The 20930-nt window shown below is 41.1% G+C and overlaps 1 protein-coding gene across 5 annotated transcripts in view; it reads right to left on the reverse strand.

Moving 5' to 3' along the window:
• LOC128693860 (adenomatous polyposis coli protein-like) overlaps window positions 1-20930 on the reverse strand; it is a 551448-nt gene that overhangs the window by 286850 nt on the left and 243668 nt on the right. The window lies entirely within an intron of this gene.

The following is a 20930-nucleotide window of genomic DNA, read 5'->3' on the forward strand; positions in this document are numbered from 1 at the left end:
TATATATTTACCAGAATTCCTGGTGTATGTATATTTCATTTATTAAAAGGTCCAGAGCAACTTGTGGATATGACAGTGGTAGGTATCGAAGGGGGACATTTTTTGCGACGTAGGTGTCCCAAATTCCTAATTGTCTATGTAACATTGATAAATAATAATTATCTTTGTTATCATTTACTGTTATGTACAGAATGAGCTACATACAGATAAATGTAATTTTCCACAAGTAGTATAGTAGTAGTGGTATAGTAGTATAGTAGCAGTAGTGTAGTAGTAGTACCAGTATAGTAGTAGCAGTATAGTAGTAGCAGTATAGTAGTAGCAGTATAGTAGTAGCAGTATTGTAGTAACAGTATAGTAGTAGCAGTATAGTAGTAGCAGTATAGTAGTAACAGTATAGTAGTAGCAGTATAGTAGTAGCAGTATAGTAGTAGCAGTATAGTAGTAGCAGTATAGTAGTAGCAGTATAGTAGTAGCAGTATAGTAGTAACAGTATAGTAGTAGCAGTATTGTAGTAGCAGTATAGTAGTAGCAGTATAGTAGTAGCAGTATAGTAGTAGCAGTATAGTAGTAGCAGTATAGTAGTAGCAGTATAGTAGTAACAGTATAGTAGTAGCAGTATAGTAGTAGCAGTATAGTAGTAGCAGTATAGTAGTAACAGTATAGTAGTAGCAGTATAGTAGTAGCAGTATAGTAGTAGCAGTATAGTAGTAGCAGTATAGTAGTAGCAGTATAGTAGTAGCAGTATAGTAGTAGCAGTATAGTAGTAACAGTATAGTAGTAGCAGTATAGTAGTAGCAGTATAGTAGTAGCAGTATAGTAGTAACAGTATAGTAGTAGCAGTATTGTAGTAACAGTATAGTAGTAGCAGTATAGTAGTAGCAGTATAAGTATTGTAGTAACAGTATAGTAGTAACAGTATAGTAGTAACAGTATAGTAGTAGCAGTATTGTAGTAACAGTATAGTAGTAACAGTATAGTAGTAGCAGTATAGTAGTAACAGTATAGTAGTAACAGTATTGTAGTAACAGTATAGTAGTAACAGTATAGTAGTAACAGTATAGTAGTAGCAGTATAGTAGTAACAGTATAGTAGTAACAGTATAGTAGTAGCAGTATTGTAGTAACAGTATAGTAGTAGCAGTATTGTAGTAACAGTATAGTAGTAGCAGTATTGTAGTAACAGTATAGTAGTAGCAGTATTGTAGTAACAGTATAGTAGTAGCAGTATAGTAGTAGCAGTATTGTAGTAACAGTATTGTAGTAACAGTATAGTAGTAGCAGTATAGTAGTAGCAGTATAGTAGTAGCAGTATAGTAGTAACAGTATAGTAGTAGCAGTATTGTAGTAACAGTATAGTAGTAGCAGTATAGTAGTAGCAGTATTGTAGTAACAGTATAGTAGTAGCAGTATAGTAGTAACAGTATAGTAGTAGCAGTATAGTAGTAGCAGTATAGTAGTAACAGTATAGTAGTAGCAGTATAGTAGTAGCAGTATTGTAGTAACAGTATAGTAGTAGCAGTATTGTAGTAACAGTATAGTAGTAGCAGTATAGTAGTAACAGTATAGTAGTAACAGTATAGTAGTAGCAGTATTGTAGTAACAGTATTGTAGTAACAGTATAGTAGTAGCAGTATAGTAGTAACAGTATTGTAGTAACAGTATTGTAGTAACAGTATAGTAGTAGCAGTATAGTAGTAACAGTATAGTAGTAACAGTATAGTAGTAGCAGTATTGTAGTAGCAGTATAGTAGTAGCAGTATTGTAGTAACAGTATTGTAGTAACAGTATTGTAGTAACAGTATAGTAGTAGCAGTATAGTAGTAGCAGTATAGTAGTAGCAGTATTGTAGTAACAGTATAGTAGTAACAGTATAGTAGTAGCAGTATTGTAGTAACAGTATAGTAGTAACAGTATAGTAGTAGCAGTATAGTAGTAGCAGTATTGTAGTAACAGTATAGTAGTAACAGTATAGTAGTAGCAGTATAGTAGTAGCAGTATTGTAGTAACAGTATAGTAGTAGCAGTATAGTAGTAGCAGTATAGTAGTAGCAGTATAGTAGTAGCAGTATTGTAGTAACAGTATAGTAGTAGCAGTATAGTAGTAGCAGTATTGTAGTAGCAGTATTGTAGTAACAGTATTGTAGTAACAGTATAGTAGTAGCAGTATAGTAGTAGCAGTATTGTAGTAGCAGTATAGTAGTAGCAGTATAGTAGTAGCAGTATAGTAGTAGCAGTATAGTAGTAGCAGTATTGTAGTAACAGTATAGTAGTAGCAGTATAGTAGTAGCAGTATTGTAGTAGCAGTATTGTAGTAACAGTATTGTAGTAACAGTATAGTAGTAGCAGTATAGTAGTAGCAGTATTGTAGTAACAGTATTGTAGTAACAGTATTGTAGTAACAGTATAGTAGTAGCAGTATAGTAGTAGCAGTATTGTAGTAACAGTATAGTAGTAGCAGTATAGTAGTAGCAGTATTGTAGTAACAGTATAGTAGTAGCAGTATAGTAGTAGCAGTATTGTAGTAGCAGTATTGTAGTAACAGTATTGTAGTAACAGTAGTATAGTAGTAGCAGTATAGTAGTAGTAGCAGTATAGTAGTAGTAGTAGCAGTATAGAAGTAGCAGTATAGTAGTAGTAGTAGTAGCAGAAGTATAGTAGTAACATTATAGTAGTAGTAACAGTGTAGTAGTGGTAGTAACAGTATAGTAGTGGTAGTAACAGTATAGTAGTAGTAGTAACAGTATAGTAGTGGTAGTAACAGTATAGTAGTAACAGTATAGTAGTAGTGGTAGTAACAGTATAGTAGTAACAGTATAGTAGTAGTGGTAGTAACAGTATAGTAGTAGCAGTATAGTAGTAGCAGTATAGTAGTAGTAGCAGTATAGTAGTAGTAGCAGTATAGTAGTAGTAACAGTATAGTAGTAGTAACAGTATAGTAGTAGTAGTAACAGTATAGTAGTAGTAGTAACAGTATAGTAGTAGCAGTATTGTAGTAACAGTATAGTAGTAACAGTATAGTAGTAGCAGTATTGTAGTAACAGTATAGTAGTAGCAGTATTGTAGTAACAGTATTGTAGTAACAGTATAGTAGTAACAGTATAGTAGTAGCAGTATTGTAGTAACAGTATAGTAGTAACAGTATAGTAGTAGCAGTATTGTAGTAACAGTATTGTAGTAACAGTATTGTAGTAACAGTATAGTAGTAGCAGTATAGTAGTAGCAGTATTGTAGTAACAGTATAGTAGTAGCAGTATAGTAGTAGCAGTATTGTAGTAACAGTATAGTAGTAGCAGTATAGTAGTAGCAGTATTGTAGTAACAGTATAGTAGTAGCAGTATAGTAGTAGCAGTATAATAGTAGTGGTAAAGTATTAGTAGCATAGTACTAGTACGATCTAACTACAGAAAACGCGGTTGGTGTACCACCATCGCTTGGGTGAACGTTATCATCGTATTTATGGAGACTCGCAAAACCCGTAGGGATCATACGGCACCCGAGTAATGGAAGGCAATTTGATTTGGGCCATGGAAGTGGAGGGTACCTATACTACCTTGGATAAGGAGCCCTTCACCAGCGTCAAGGCGCCTCCCTTGAGTGGAGTGCGTTGTTAGCTAGAACATTCTTCCCTCACTCCCACCACCAAACACACACACACACACACACACACACACACACACACACACACTTTCTCTCGAAGTAGTTAAAACAGCTTTAATCGGAGCCTCACTCTCTTTTAGAGGCTTTACCTGTCGGTGCTTGGCAGTGAGGAAGATTCTCATTCTCTGGAGTAAATATGTTAACTTGTCTAGGCAATACTGGTAAGTGGGATATAGCACACACAAGAATAAAACGTATACAACCAAAATGGTTGTCTAGCTAAGCTTCACTTGGTGTGTGTGTGCACCTGTGTATCGACCGTGATTATGTTTACCTGTCAGTGTTGTTTGGGTCTTCTGTAGGCCTTGGAGGTGAGTTTTGTGTAGATGTGGGGGCGAATGTTGTGTGTGTGTGTGTGTGTGTGTGTGTGTGTGTGTGTGTGTGTGTGTGTGTGTGTGTGTGTGTGTGTGTGTGTGTGTGTGTGTGTAAGTAATGTTCGTATGAAGGTTTTACTATTGCAGAGTTGTATACATGAGTGATATGTGAAGGTCAGTCAGCCAGCTCCTTCAACAGCTTCAGCGCCTTGATTTCCGCTAGTGCTTTGATTCAAGCAATTGCAGCCTCCCCTCCCCTGGGATCAACCCTGACTGTCTCTCATTCCCCAGGCACTGTATAACCCTCCCAGATGTCTTCTTCCTCCTCTTAGGATATCATTTTTATTATGAAGTCCTTTCTTTTGTAGCCTGGTTTCGTGTTACATCCTCCTCTCCAGCCTAACTTCCACGTGTGTGATTTCCTCTACCTAGCGAGTATGTATAAACCCACGAAGTATATAATTTTTATATACGCACGTAGGCGAATACATATCCCTTCCTACCCCCCTCCCCAGGGAGGGAGGTGGCAAAGGAAGGGAAGGGGAAACCTAGCAACAGAGCAAATGAATGGCTGACACTAAGGTAAGGGGGTGGAGTTGAGAGTAGTATTTGGGTAGGTTGGCTAACGCCACGACCGTCACCCTCATTTTTAAGGCCATGAACTTTTCCTTAACAACATCTGCAGGTTTACAACTGGTGGATGACAGGAGTTAAATAAATAAGGGAAAGGGGCATCAGTACGTATGTACGGCAAGGGAAAGAGGGAGAGTAACCTGTAGTCGAATACAGAGGAATCAAGAGGTGGGAAATAAAGGAAGAGGAAACAGGAAAGGGGCAGGAAATCGGGAAAATAGGAACTAAGAGAAAAGTGGAACAATGTCAAAAACAAGATGCAAGATGAGATAAGGTGTAGAGGAATGGAAATGTGGGACGTGGAGAAGAGATAGATTAGAAGTAAAGGAGGTAGGAAAGGGGGAGGGGAAACAGGAGGGAAAGGCAGAAAAAAAGGACGACGGAGGGAAGTGGGAAAAGGGGATGGTGGGAGCAAGGGGGTTACCTCGGCACCATTAAAGGGGAGAGATCTGCCGTGTGAGCGGGGATCAATAAACTACCCCCCTCCCACGACACACACACACACACACACACACACACACACACACACACACACACACACAGGAAAGGTTAGTCAATACACTCGATGACAGAGCAGTTACTCAAGATATGCCAGGAAGTCACAAATTTGCATAAGAAGAGAATACAAAGAAGAACGAGCCCACTTTTACCAAGAAGTGAAATAAGGCAAAGGTTAAAATTAAAAGGCTGTGGGCCCAGACAAGTTGAGCCCAAGATTGTTGAGAAGATGTGCAGACCAGCTAGCAGCACCTCTAACTCGCATCTTTCAGCACTGCCTAGTACAGTGTAAATGGCCCTCTCTATGGAAAGAGGCAAATGTAGTCCCTATTCACAAAAAGAAGAGCAGAGCAGAAATCAGCAACTACAGACCAGTGTCACTCCTGTCAATCACTGGTAAGATCCTTGAGACAATAATCTCAAGACAAATGACAGAGTTTTTTGATTACCACTCACTACTTTGTGATCGTCAATACGGCTTCAGGAAAGGTTACTCTGCTGCTGATCTGTTGTTAAACCTCTCCACTAAGTGGCACCAGTCACTGGATGAATCCAAAGTCAGCTGTGTGGTAGCACTGGACATTGCTGGCGCTTTCGACCGGGTGTGGCACCAGGGCCTCTTAGCAAAACTTCAAGCACTGGGAATTGCAGGCTCTACTCTATGTCTCCTCAGTGATTACCTTCATGGTAGATCTCTAAGTGTAGTTCTCAATGGAACGGAATCAGCAAGACATCCTATTGGGGCAAGTGTTCCACAAGGAAGCGTGCTGGGTCCATTGTTATGGAATGTCTACTTCAACGACCTTCTTCATCTCATCCCAGAATCACATGCATATGCAGACGACTGTACACTGACATTCACTTATCTAAGAGAAGAAATGCCAGCTGCTCTAAGCTACATCAATCACCAGCTGAGAGCTATATCAGCTTGGGGAAATAGATGGCAAGTAACATTTGCACCTGAGAAAACGCAAATGATGATTGTCTCTAGGCACCATGATGGTAATGCTGGTGCAGTAGTAAGGATGAATGGGAGGATGTTGGCACCTGGAGAAGAAGTTGATATCCTTGGGGTGAAATTTGGCTACAAACTAACCATGAAGAACCATGTTGTAAATCTTGCAACAAGGCAGCCAGGAAGCTTACAGCACTTCGCCGTATCTCCCATCTGCTTGACAGTAGGGGTTGCAAGATCCTGTACGAGGCACAAGTACGCTCCCACCTTGAGTATGCTCCACTTTCTTGGTTTGCCTGCCCCCCCCCCTCTCATCTGCGACTGCTTGACAGAGTAGAGAACAGAGCAAGACGTCTCATCTCTCGCCTGGACCCATCCTGGATAGATCTGTCATTTCAGCAGAGCCTTCAACATAGGAGGGATGTGGGTGGCCTTACTGTTATGTACAAGGCCAATACTGTCAAAATACCACACTTGGATCCACTTCGAGGACAGCGTGAAACAAGCTTTTATGCCACAAGACGGGCAAAAAGCAGCAACTTCACTCTGGCTGTACCCTTCTCCAGAACATCACTCCATCTGAGATCATACATACCCAGGATGACTCGAGTATGGAACACATTCGTACAGCATAATGATGTCAACGAGATAAAGTCAGTTGATCAAATGAAAATGCTGGCCCACAGATGGCTCCAACTTCATCCTGTTTCCTACTTGTATGTCTCATAACAATAAAAATGCTTTCAAATGAGCTGATGTAGGTAACAGCTCTTAGCTTGCCAATAAAGTTAGGAATCCTTAACCTGTAAATAGCTGTCAATAAAGCTAGGGATCCTTAACCTGTCAAACCCTGTGTAAAAAAAAAAAAAAGGCATGGAAAACACACAGAACAAGAAGGGCGGCAGTATCCAGGGAGCCAGGCAGAAGTGCTACGAATGACTACGAGCTTATGAGATGTGAAACACAGACATAATTCGAAAATGACACAGGAGCACAAGATAAAGCACAGCCAAAACTGACGTATAATCACATAAAACAAAAAATGACAGCAAAGGATAAAGTAAGATGAGGGCGTGAGATGACAAAGGGTAAGAGGAGGGTATATGAAAAGTGGAATGGAAGTTTAAAAAAAAAATCCTTACTGAAGAATCTGGAGAGATGTCAGGAGAGAAAAGGACGAGCGGCATAAAAATAGAGGAAATTTCAATGACAAAGAAGAAAGTGAGAGGGTTCCAAAGGAATAAAAATGCAAATAAAGCAGCGGGACCTGACAGGATACCAGTATGGATATTGAGAGAACCAGGAGGAACTGTGTGACCCCCTGAGGAAGGATAAATTGTGCAAGTTGATACAAAGGAGACAACCATCACACGTATGGAAGGAGAAATGTAACCCCAGTATATAAGCAGGTGAAAAGGAAACACTAAATTATTGACCGGTTTTGCCTACCTAGGATCCTAGCACTACCCTCAAATCTATCCTACCCAGGATCCTAGCTTTATAATAAGTTACTGCACCCTCACTCAGTCTCCCTTCAGAAAATAGGAATCCAGCATCTCAAGAGACGGAAACATTTGATAACAGTTCCTCCTCCTCCTCCTCCCCCCCTCCCTAAAAAAAAGATGATAAACGCGCATTTTTGGCTTCATTAAAATAGCATTATAGCTTCAGGTCAACGGAACACAAAGAAAAGGCATAACTAAGCAGATAAGGAGAGGTTCGTAGGAAAATTTATTGCCTCATTGACCCCACAAATTGTGCAGAAAAAAATATTACGTCAGAGGAACGGAGGGGAGCAGGTACACGATAACACGGGAGATGAAGGACTACCACACAAAGGGGAGGAAAAATGAGGAGGATGAGGACGTTGAAGAGGAAGAAAGGAAAGAACAAGAAGAGAAAGGAAGGAACAAGAAGAGAAAGGAAGGAGCAAGAAGAGAAAGAAAGGAGCAAGAGGAAGAAGAAAGGTAGGGCCAGGAAAACGCGATAGATGAATATCAGGGGGAGTAGAAGGATTACGGGAGAGAGAGGGAGGGGACTAAAGACAATGACTAGAAGAAAGATCAGGGGGAGTTGAGAACGACAAAGACGATGCCACATGATGGTTGTTTAATACTAAGTAAGAATACTAAGTAAGGTATACAGGTACAAAGTAACTAACATCTGCTATCACCAGACTTTGAAGTGAGGTGAGGTAGGATAAAAACTTAGATTTTCAAGTACTTTTGCAGCTCTCAGTCTTAATCCTGTATAAGAAAAATCCCCATAAAGAGTTTTCACATTTATATACAAAATCAGCACAACATGGCCCTCGAGGAATGAATGCCAGCCATCAGAACCTTGAACCAAAGCCATCAGAACCTTGAACCAAAGAGCAGAACCTTGAGGACCCGCCACCAGAACCTTGAACAAAAGAGCAGAACTTTGAGGACCCGCCACCAGAACCTTGAACAAAAGAGCAGAACTTTGAGGACCAGCCACCAGAACCTTGAGGACAGGCCACTGTAACTTTGAAAATTAGCCACCATAACCTTGAGCAAAAGCCATCAGAACTTCGAAGAACAACCGCAGGAACCATGAAGATTTAAACCACATCCTAGAAGACTTGAACCACCACCGTAATAACACTAACAACTCTATAACATACTGTAACAATACTAGTTACAATTTAAGTGAAAACCAAGCATAGGATTTAACACCACGTACACTAATTAATTATTATGCAAATGAATACTGTACAATTCTCATTCCTTTGTGCTGGTCACATTACATGTGTCAACACTCCCTGAGCCACACACCTGGGCACGCTCTCACTACCTGCACTAATTACATCTGGTGAGGCGACGTGCCCCGGCCAGCAGGGACGGCAAAAGTCTTGGGAATTTACACACAACTTTTCAATAGTGCCTCGTTGATCATACTTGCTATAATAATGAGTTACCTATGTATCTACATTAGAATTTACGTCTTTACATTCAAGCTTATAAAAGAATCTTATGTGCTTTCATAAAAACTTAGTAGCCAATCTTACGTGTCTACATTAAAGCTTATTAAACAATCTTACTTGTTTTCATTAAACTTTATTGACCAGTCTTACGTATTTAAACTAAAGCTTCTTCATCAATCTTGCGTGTTTTCATTTAAGGTTATTAGCCAGGCTTGCAGTCGGGTGATTACTTTAGCCGTCAATACATCCCTTATGCCACCACAGTTGTAAAAATCAGTTTCATTAAATTGTATGCACATGAATAAAATTACTGTACTTTTAACAGTATTCAGTAGTTACTAACACGAGTAGGATTAATGTTAACCTACCTAGTGACTGAGTCACTCAACTTGTGCACGGTCCACTTTCGAGTAATGAAAAGATTAAGTTAGTTGAAAATTTAGACCATCAAAATCAGATCACGTTTATTGCAATTGTGTCCACTAGCTATTCAGCTGCAACAGAACCTATCTTTCCTCTATGTTTCCCGTTACTTTTCTCAAAAACTGTGGTGCACAGACAGTGTTAGCTGGTACGTTCACTGTGGCCCACAGACTGACTGGTACACCCACTGTGACCCACGAACTGACTGGTACACTCGCTGTAACCCACGAACTGACTGGTACACTCACTGTGACCCACGAACTTACTGGTACACTCACTGAGTTGACAGCTTCACCCATGCAGCACCCTGAGATCATTACTCAACTTAAAAGTCCTAGAACATTTTTTTAAAACATACACATTAAGTCATTTTCACTTTCTCCAAGTTAGCAGGTCACTTTCAAGTGGAACAATATCACAAATACTGGTACATTTTCTACTGGATTGAATGGCATCCTTCAATTCTTGTTCTGAGGTTGGAAAAAATGTACTGAGAGTACTACAAAGTGGTCTAAAGTTTCCACACTGAGAAACCTGAGAGGCAGGGCAGCCATACAATCAAGGAGAGAGCCTCCCCTCACTATCCCTCCTCCCTCCCACCACACCTCTCACTTTCCCCTACATTCAACTTCTCCCTCCCTAAACTACACACAACCCGTTATCACATTCGCTTCTTCTTAAAACCCGTAACGTTCTGTGTACTGAAACACACACACACACACACACACACACACACACACACACACACACACACACACACACACACACACACACTTCCCTCCACTGAATATTACAACAGTGTGTTCACTTCCCTCCTACCACTGCAACAATTAAGATTCTTTGATTCCTTCCCTGTCTTCCTCCTCAGAAAGTCACTGTAACACTCTACTATATTCTCACCTTGGCATTTCCCTCCAAACATCCCTTCCTCCCCACCTCTCTCTCTCCTCCCCTTCTTCCTTACCTCCCTATCTCCTTTCCTTTCCCAACTTACCTCCCTTCCGCCCTCTCCTTACCCCTCCTCTAACCTCCGGAAATAACTTGGCTCTGAGTTAAGACATTTTCATTTTTGCAGTATGCCCGATATTAAACAATTTCGTGATCATACTGATTACTAACCAGGAAACTGGCCGCGTCCTCCTGCCTGGCGCCTTATATGTTATAACATTTGCATACGTCTCGCTGTGATGGTATAAGTAGGAAGGAAAGGGAAGCGGAAGAGCATACGGAAAGGAAGAAGGGAAAGAGAAAAATGGAAAGAAACAGAGGAATGAGAAAAAAGTAAAGAAAGGAGAGGATGAGAGAGAGAGAGAGAGAGAATGCCGCCAGAATACAAAAACAGAGAGGAGTACACGTATAAACAAAACAAAACAAAAATAGAGCTGACTTTTTTTTCCTAAGCGAGGCGATAATATAGAAGCACTTAACTGGTGTTTACAGAGCAAACAACCACTGGAGAACTCACCTCAGTAAGCAAGTACAAACTCTGACCCACAGATGTCTCTCGCTGTACCTTGCACATCACAACACTGTTATGTGACATTAAAATATACATACTGAGAGCTTTATAGTAAAGGCAAAACAAATTGGCATGAGATAACACTCCACAGTACCGGCCTCTAAAATAACAGCTTCTTCTTCAGCCAAGATAACTGCCCCTCATACAGCCGGCTTAGATACCACCTTCAAGCAAAATAAGACAACCCATCCAGCAACTGAAATAACAGCCCCTCCTTCAACAACCCTGCCATTCTTTCAAAATCTATGCCACACTAAGTGTGGTTATCCTAGGTAATTTATACATATGTATGATAATTTGTGTAACTATATTTATGTGTACCTGTACATAAACTTAAACAATCCCTGGGAGGTAGTTCTATGATCTAGCCCAATGTAAATACGTCACAGAATCCCTTACATGTAAGAGAAAGCGCTCAATGGTGCCTAGTACAAAGATATTTTTTCCCTAGATACAGGCTTAATACCTAGAAAACCTGTATTAAGTATCTGACACCTGGAATCATTATACACACAATTACTTATAATCCATACCCCCGGCCGGGATTGAACCCGCGGTCATAGAGTCTCAAAACTCCAGCCCGTCGCGTTAGCGATCGTGTCATTACGATTTCTTGAGTCATACTTATAATCAATAAAATATATAATTATGATTACAGGGATTAGGATGAGAGGATGCCATAATTTTTCCCGATATCGATACCGTCAAAATTAGCCGATACCACCGATATCGCTACTCTGGCACGCCTCTAGTTAGGATAATCTCAGACAATAATCCCAATTATCAGGAGAGTAATTGTTAAAGGATAATTCATCACTAACTGCATCCAGTAATTGGCTGACTCGCTAACTGGACAATATAATAACTGGATAATCCAACAGTAACAACTGTATAATTAAAAATTAATTAGGTAATCAAACAGTAATAATTAGGAAACACCGAGCAACAGCTGTGTTAATATAACCAAATATTATAATAACTGGGAAATATAGTAACTACTCAATATAACATCAAAATATAACTAATATAAGTGAGTAATATAACTGGATGCCACAATAACTGGGTAATATAACTGGATGCCACAATAACTGGGTGCCACAATAACTGGGTAATATAACTGGGTGCCACAATAACTGGGTAATATAACTGGGTGCCACAATAACTGGGTAATATAACTGGATGCCACAATAACTGGGTAATATAACTGGATGCCACAATAACTGGGTAATATAACTGGATGCCACAATAACTGGGTGCCACAATAACTGGGTAATATAACTGGATGCCACAATAACTGGGTAATATAACCGGATGCCACAATAACTGGGTAATATAACTGGATGCCACAATAACTGGGTAATATAACTGGATGCCACAATAACTGGGTAATATAACTGGATGCCACAATAACTGGGTAATATAACTGGATGCCACAATAACTGGGTAATATAACTGGATGCCACAATAACTGGGTAATATAACTGGATGCCACAATAACTGGGTGCCACAATAACTGGGTAATATAACTGGATGCCACAATAACTGGGTAATATAATTGGATGGCACAATAACTGGGTAATATAACTGGATGCCACAATAACTGAGTAACATAACAGGATGCCACAATAACTGGGTAATATAACTGGATGCCACAATAACTGGGTGCCACAATAACTGGGTAATATAACTGGATGCCACAATAACTGGGTAATATAACTGGATGGCACAATAACTGAGTAATATAACTGGATGCCACAATAACTGAGTAACATAACAGGATGCCACAATAACTGGGTAATATAACTGGATGCCACAATAACTGGGTAATATAACTGGATGCCACAGTAACTGGGTAATATAGCTGGATGCCACAATAACTGGGTAATATAACTGGATGCCACAGTAACTGGGTAATATAGCTGGATGCCACAATAACTGGGTAATATAACTGGATGCCACAATAACTGAGTAATATAACAGGATGCCACAGTAACTGGGTAATATAGCTGGATGCCACAATAACTGGGTAATATAACTGGATGCCACAGTAACTGGGTAATATAGCTGGATGCCACAATAACTGGGTAATATAACTGGATGCCACAATAACTGAGTAATATAACAGGATGCCACAGTAACTGGGTAATATAACAGGATGCCACAATAACTGGGTAATATAACTGGATGCCACAATAACTGGGTAATATAACTGGATGCCACAATAACTGGGTAATATAACAGGATGCCACAATAACTGGGTAATATAACTGGATGCCACAATAACTGAGTAATATAACAGGATGCCACAGTAACTGGGTAATATAGCTGGATGCCACAATAACTGAGTAATATAACTGGATGCCACAGTAACTGGGTAATATAGCTGGATGCCACAATAACTGGGTAATATAACTGGATGCCACAATAACTGAGTAATATAACAGGATGCCACAATAACTGGGTAATATAACAGGATGCCACAATAACTGGGTAATATAACTGGATGCCACAATAACTGGGTAATATAACTGGATGCCACAATAACTGAGTAATATAACAGGATGCCACAATAACTGGGTAATATAACAGGATGCCACAATAACTGGGTAATATAACTGGATGCCACAATAACTGGGTAATATAGCTGGATGCCACAATAACTGGGTAATATAACTGGATGCCACAGTAACTGGGTAATATAACTGGATGCCACAGTAACTGGGTAATATAACTGGATGCCACAGTAACTGGGTAATATAACTGGATGCCACAGTAACTGGGTAATATAACAGGATGCCACAATAACTGGGTAATATAACAGGATGCCACAATAACTGGGTAATGTAGCTGGATGCCACAATAACTGGGTAATATAACTGGATGCCACAGTAACTGGGTAATATAACTGGATGCCACAGTAACTGGGTAATATAACTGGATGCCACAGTAACTGGGTAATATAACTGGATGCCACAGTAACTGGGTAATATAACTGGATGCCACAGTAACTGGGTAATATAACTGGATGCCACAGTAACTGGGTAATATAACAGGATGCCACAATAACTGGGTAATGTAAGTGATAATATATTAACCATCTGAGAATAATCAAAACGTTCTTATGACCACTTAACACCCACGTGACTGACTGACTCGCTGACTGGCTGGCTGGTTGACACACTCGCTCTCTTACCAAGTTTATCTCCATTAATATTTCGTTTAAACCACGCTACCTTCAGAGTACAAAATAAAACTTAACAGTGAACAGTCATTAGTAGAGGTTTTTTCTGGACGAAGATAAGTGGCGTGTAGCAGAGTGATACATGGCATGAAGCGGCGTGTATCAGTAGCTACGTAGCGTGGAGGAGGGTTAAGTAGCTCCTCCCAGGAGTTAACCTCCAATCAGAGGCTGACACTGCATCTCGTGGCTGCTAGCCCCCTTCCTTCATCCTTTTGCCTCTTCTTCCTCTCTCCTTACTTTCTCTTCCACCACTTTCCTTTCTCTCTCTCGTTTCTCTCTGCTGGCCTATTACTGCTGAGCCGCATCGTGACGTCAGCAAGGCCCAGGACCAATCAGCAGTGACCAGTGTGACCTTCATTACCACACACCACCACCAGTCTTATCTCTACCACACCCAGGTGAGACGAAGATTCCCCTCAAAATGACGTTAACAGGGTAACGTTAGGTTAAGTTGTTAGACTACATTAAGCTAGGAAACTTTAGTCTAGTTTAGGTTAGGTAAAGCTAGGAAACTTTGGTTTAATTTAGTTTATTTTAGATTATGCTACGTTACTTTAGGTTAGGTTAAAGATAACAAGATAACTAGGTTATTCTAGAATAAAACAGGTTAAGTTAGGTTATATTTCTTTGATAAAACGTCTATAAAACGTAGCTAGAATAGATGTTACGTAACATGCGCTTGTTACATTATATAACAGCCAGTTGTTATACAAAAAGTATTTACTGTATAAGTCAGCTGCTGTGAAAGATAATATATATCTAATATAGAAGCTGGTTGCTGGGTATGTGATGCCGAAATGTAAAACCTGCATCGTTAAGAACGTCAGACACAACATGCGTCATTATGAACGCCAGACCCAACATGTGTCACTAAGAACGTCAGACCCAACATGCGTCATTAAGAACGTCAAATACAACAAGCGTCATTATGAACGTCAGACCCAACACGCGTCATTAAGTGTGGGTTATCTGTGAATAGTTCTTACAACCTTGTCTCCTCCGGCTTACCTTACAAACAGCAGTGAGCATAATATGACCAGATGCTAAATCAAATTTGCATTGAGTAAATGAGTTTCCGGTTTCTCTTAACGAATGTCTGTCCCAGCGAGTAACATGGAGGTGACGACCTGTTTGGGGAGGGAGTGTGGGGAAGGGGGTGATTGTTTATCCTCCAGCTCATGTTGGATATTTTAGCTAAAACCTGAAGTAATGTTCACGCACGGTGTATACACTGTGAGCTGTATATCTCTCGGTGTATATATCCTGAGAATTAGTTTTAGTCCTTACTTTAGAGATTACAGTGTTCCTGACTGGTGGTGAACAGGCCTTTAATGAGCCTCGTGTACACGAAAGGCGTTATTAAGCAAGAACCTCTCTGAAGAAGCCCAAGCTTGGTTGCAAATGAATTTTCAAGGACTTTCGAACACGTTATGAAGGGCGTTTACCTGTAGACGATCGTGAGGATCTTCGTCCTCGCGGTCCAGTACGAAAGCAAGCTTCCTGGCTGAAGGTTTGGCCATACTGTTGGTGCTCACAGCACGTAGGTTTGACACACACTCCACAACCTGGATGACTACTTGGCAAATGCTCTCGCGATCCGGTCCCAGACCAGCCAATAGTTTGCAAAAAAAAAAAAAATACAGTTCCCTTCCTGAAGGCGAAGATCTGTTTGCGATAAACCTTGTAATTGCAAAAGTAAGAGGTATTTTGCACAGTCTTTAAAGTCTCCCGCTTCGGTAAGTTATTTCAAAAGTGAAAATTTGGAATCAGTGCCTTTAATATTTCCCATATGATAATTATGATAATTCTTTCTCGAATTCATTCCAGCGAGTGCGGTTTGTAGTAATTTGGGAATTCTAATAGTGCAATTTAACCAGCCTTACATGGGGCAGTTGGTGTAAAGTAACACAAAATCCCTAACATAAATCTTAGCCCAGGCTTTCTTTTTGTAGATGCTTGCCTCACCAAGTGCATCGAAGAATGTTCTTATGTTTCAAACATGCGTGTCTTGGTCTGACCTTGGCTGTCTTCTCACATTCCGATGCCATAACCTGTCGTCTGGCTTTGTCCAATTTTCATATTCGTGACTTGATAATGGTAAAGGGCGAACCGAAATGTCAATCATTTTTCATATCCAGTCAGTGGATTTGTTGTGAGTTCAATGTTCTTTTTGCTATCACATAATTTCCCTTGCATCTGTGACAACACAATTATGATGGCTGAACGAAAGCATCGAGGTTACCTCAACGTTCCTTATTTTACTGTGCTGGTATATAATTTCGTTTTGAGTTTTGTCCTCTTCCAGTTTTTACAGCTTAAAACTTCTTCTCGTTGACTTCACAATGTTTTCCATGATTCAAGAGAAAACTACGTCAGTTTCGAGCTTTGCTACTCCATACCGACACTCAACCTTACCTCTCGTAGCGTTCCCTAACTTAATATAATTATCGTTATTAAAACAACAGGTAAATGATAAACTAAACGGTAAAGTGTTGGATTATAACTGATGCTAAACACCAAATTGAGCGAACCGACCGTTGCTGAAATTCAATAAGACCTTAGCTATTTGTTGAAATATGCAATTAATGTAGCCAGGGTAATAATTACACCAGAATCTTATTCAGGTGTCACTCTCTCCCTTAATACAACATTCCTTCGTTGTTCCTACCTACCCCTCCAACCATCCTTCCCCTCTCCCTCCCTACACGCCAATGTCTCCCATCTCCCTTTCCCAATACCTTCCAATTTCCTCGGCTTCTCCTACCTTCCAATCTTCCTACTCCTCCTCTTCCTCCGCCTCTCTCTCTCTCTCTCTCTCTCTCTCTCTCTCATCTTAATCCCTCTCTCTATCCCCATCATCCTACTGCCACATCTACAAGGCAGAAAAATAACGCGAAGGCTTGTCACGGGCAATTATGCCAGGGTCGTAACTATGACCCCCCCCCCCCCACACCAAAGTAATAGCACAACTTTCACTCTTATGAGATACCACTAATCTTAAGTGTCAAGATAATCAGAGAAGCAGTTATGAAAAGGATTCCGGTCGATTATAGCCCCCTGCAAGATGAGAGTAAAGAAACATTAATATTAATATCTGTACCCGGCAGCTCAGAAAAAATAATAAAGTTTTAACCGAAGCCAGGGCACTGGAGTACTGGGTTATGACTGGAAGGCAGCTGTGTATTTCCCAGACCGGCAAAAGGGAGCTCTCAAACATGTAAATGAACTCAATACCAGGGTAGATTGTTTTCCTGTAACTACAAATGGGTGGAAAGAAATGGACACGGCCTTCCTCCAGACTGACCCACAAGCTAGAACACTCAGGGGTGAATGAGAATCCTTCAGTACTAAGGGTCGATAGTAACACATCAAATTTCCTAAACTGCTCTGGATAACATTGGGTTTTCTGCATGCACAACGAAATGTCACCCGTCTCTGTAAAAACATTGTAACATGCTTAAATAAAATTATTATTATTATTATTATTATTATTATTATTATTATTATTAAGGATAAACACCAGGGATACTAGTTGCAAATATTTGACGTGCCAGGAGGTACTGAAATGTAAAAAAAAAAAAACATGAATAACGAGACCTAGATGGAAGGTTAAAAACACAGATGAATACTGGTACATTAGTACGTTTTTTTTTTAGTTTCAGGGTATTCAGGAGGTGGAATGCACAGGACGAGGGAGTAATTATTTTACCGAAGGCTCTAAAGGTCAGAAACCAATCTTGGCAGTCGAAAAAGCTCACAATAGGGCTCCAAAACTTGACCCCAGCACACGCACATCAGTGAGTACAATTTGATAAGTGTACACACACGCGCACGTGCGCGCAAATAGATAATAACAAAGTCCGCACCAGCTGCTACCGAGTGTACGAAACCCGCAATCATCGTATCCTCACTACAATGAATATAGTTACCTCCCATCCGCAATGCTACGGTTCCCTCCCACCCACCCTGCTTCCCCACCCACACTTCCCTCCCTCCTCACAACCCACGCTGAAGTTTATGTAACCAGTAGTTGTGTTGCAGCTCCGCCTGCCACCTGACGCTGGCAAGTACCAGGGAGAAGGACCATGAAGCAATGCTGCAAGTACCAGGGAGGAGGACCATGAAGCAATGCTGCAAGTACCAGGGAGATGGGGGACCATGAAGCAGTGCTGTAAGTACCAGGGAGGAGGACCATGAAGCAATGCTGCAAGTACCAGGGAGATGGGGGACCATGAAGCAGTGCTGTAAGTACCAGGGAGGAGGACCATGAAGCAATGCTGCAAGTACCAGGGAGATCAGGGATCATGAAGCAGTGCTGTAAGTACCAGGGAGGAGGACCATGAAGCAATGATGCAAGTACCAGAAAGATGGAGAACCAAGATGCAGTGCTGTAAGTACCAGGGAGATGGAGGGGTTATGAATTCATCTACAACCTCTCCTTCTCCTCCTCAACCAGCACCTCCAACCCCGCCCACAACACCAAACATCTTTCAATCTCTCCTCCCCATCCTCTCACACACGCAATTCCTATCACTAACAAGGGCACGGGGTGAAACTGGCAACAAAATCTGTCCCACAATTTGTGAGGAAACTACAAGATGAGGGAATTTTCCCCTCTAGAGGCGCGTTAATAAAAGGAAGCCCCTCCCTCCCTCCCTCTCCCTCTCCCTCCCTCTCTCTCTCTCTCTCACACACACACACACACACACACACACACACACACACACACACACACGCAGCAGCAGCAGCAGCAGCAGCAGCAGATTAAAAAAATGCTATAGGGACTGGTTCCAAATCTGCACGGTGAAAGTATTCTTGACAAGTATGTGAGACATGGTAGACTATGCAACACCTAATGTACAGCAACAGTACTGTAAGTGCACTAGAAGACAACTTAGTATGCATGAAGGGTACAAGATTGACAGTGCCCCTCACTTGGGTATGTAATAATATATTCCCACATGATGGTAGACAAATGTTTGTCTTGATAAACCCCAGTGCGTGAGTGAAACGTCAATAGAGCCCAGTGCCCACTGTGTAAGCGGAACATGGTCAATAAAGGCTCCACATACCTGCACTTGTTTCTCCTTACCTAGACTCTCACTTCGAGCATAAGAGGAATTCCCAGTATACGCCTAACTCGTCCATGACAGGTTTCTCCTGGTCATTGCTAAACCGGCGGGCTATTGTGCCTACGTCAGACAGCATGACCCAAGCACCAACAACCAGATTATGGTGGTCCCGAGAACCATCACCAGGTAAACTACAGGTCAAAGGAAGTACCAGGTAGAAACCTGAAAGAGGGGAGGTGAGACGACGGGAAAGGGGACAGGGGGACGTAGAGAGAAAAGGGGAAAAGCCTGGAAAGGGAAGTACCGTTTAGTGTTTGAAGGGAGGATTTAATAACGAAGGGAAGAACCGATGAGTCTAGATAATTGTAAGAACTATTGATGATAAAAGAAAGCAGATGAGAGAACGGGTGAGGGCTGAATGGGGAGGGAAGAGGTCGGGGGGGGGGAGAAGAACTTAGTTACTAAGGGTTGAGGGACAACATACGAAGAATGAGACACTACACAAATAACCCGCACATAGGAGAGATGAGCATACGACGACGTTTCGGTCCTATGTGCGGGTTATTTGTGTATTGTTCCAGTCACGATATTGTACCTTTCTGTTCTTTATGAAAAACGAGAAAAGGAAAAATGGATTCGAGGGAACAACTGGTGACTGGGAGAATAAGTGCTCTACCGAGGGGTGACGAGGAGCCTCGTCCTTCATCGCACGACAACCTTCCACACAACGCTTTAGCACTTCCAGTAGGTACCGGAGTTTTTTTTTTTTTTTTTTTTTTTACAAAGGATCAGTGTGCTTACACAGGATATGGCATTCCAGCGGATATTAGAGGTTCTTACACAGGACTAGAGTGCTTTCCTACACCGAAAAATATATTCCCGCAGGAGTTGCGTTTCCTAACACATTATTCCTGGATGCGGTCTACAATCAGGTAGCACACTGGTACCTAGTGTCACTGCCAAGTGGGCAGAGGTGGCAAGAGTATAAGAAAACTGGTCCATTTGTTTCTCCAAACAGAAAATTGAATTCTGGAACTGTGTCCACGTTACTGGACTCTCTGATCACCTCACCCTTGACTTTGGGAACATTAATCAACCTGCACCTCTGCTCTTACTGGCAAGTGTTCATTTCAAAAGCTTCATCGTTAACCAGCTATGTGTAGTGAGATATAATTTGACGATTTAGCTATCTTTCTCACTATAATATTTAGTCTGTTGTGATTTGTTACTGGATATCTTGACATTAGATCGGCGAGATACCGCGCTCAGATTGCATCAACGTCCTCTACCTGCCAGCTTTACCTGTCTTCCTTTTTCTTCGACTGATCTGATCTGCTTGCATTTGTCTGTACTGTCCCCGGCTCCTATCTATCAACGCCCTGATTATGGTAGCCCTCACTGAAACCCAGACCCTCTGGCACAGGAATACATTCAGTACATACAACCACCAAAACTTGTAATCGAGGCCACGAATACGTCAACAAATGCCTCACGGTTAACCTCAGTTTCGTGACTAAATGCTGAAATATACCTCAGTGTGACTGCCTTTCCCCACCCCTCTCCATTATGATAATACCTTGCTACTCAAATATGACAGATTTAATCGTTGCAACAAACAAGTCAGGAAAATTATCTTCCAGATCACTTTAAACCATAAACTAGGATTTTCA

Source organism: Cherax quadricarinatus, chromosome 33 (genome assembly GCF_038502225.1).
Source record: "Cherax quadricarinatus isolate ZL_2023a chromosome 33, ASM3850222v1, whole genome shotgun sequence".
NCBI classification, from domain to species: Eukaryota; Metazoa; Arthropoda; class Malacostraca; order Decapoda; family Parastacidae; genus Cherax; species Cherax quadricarinatus.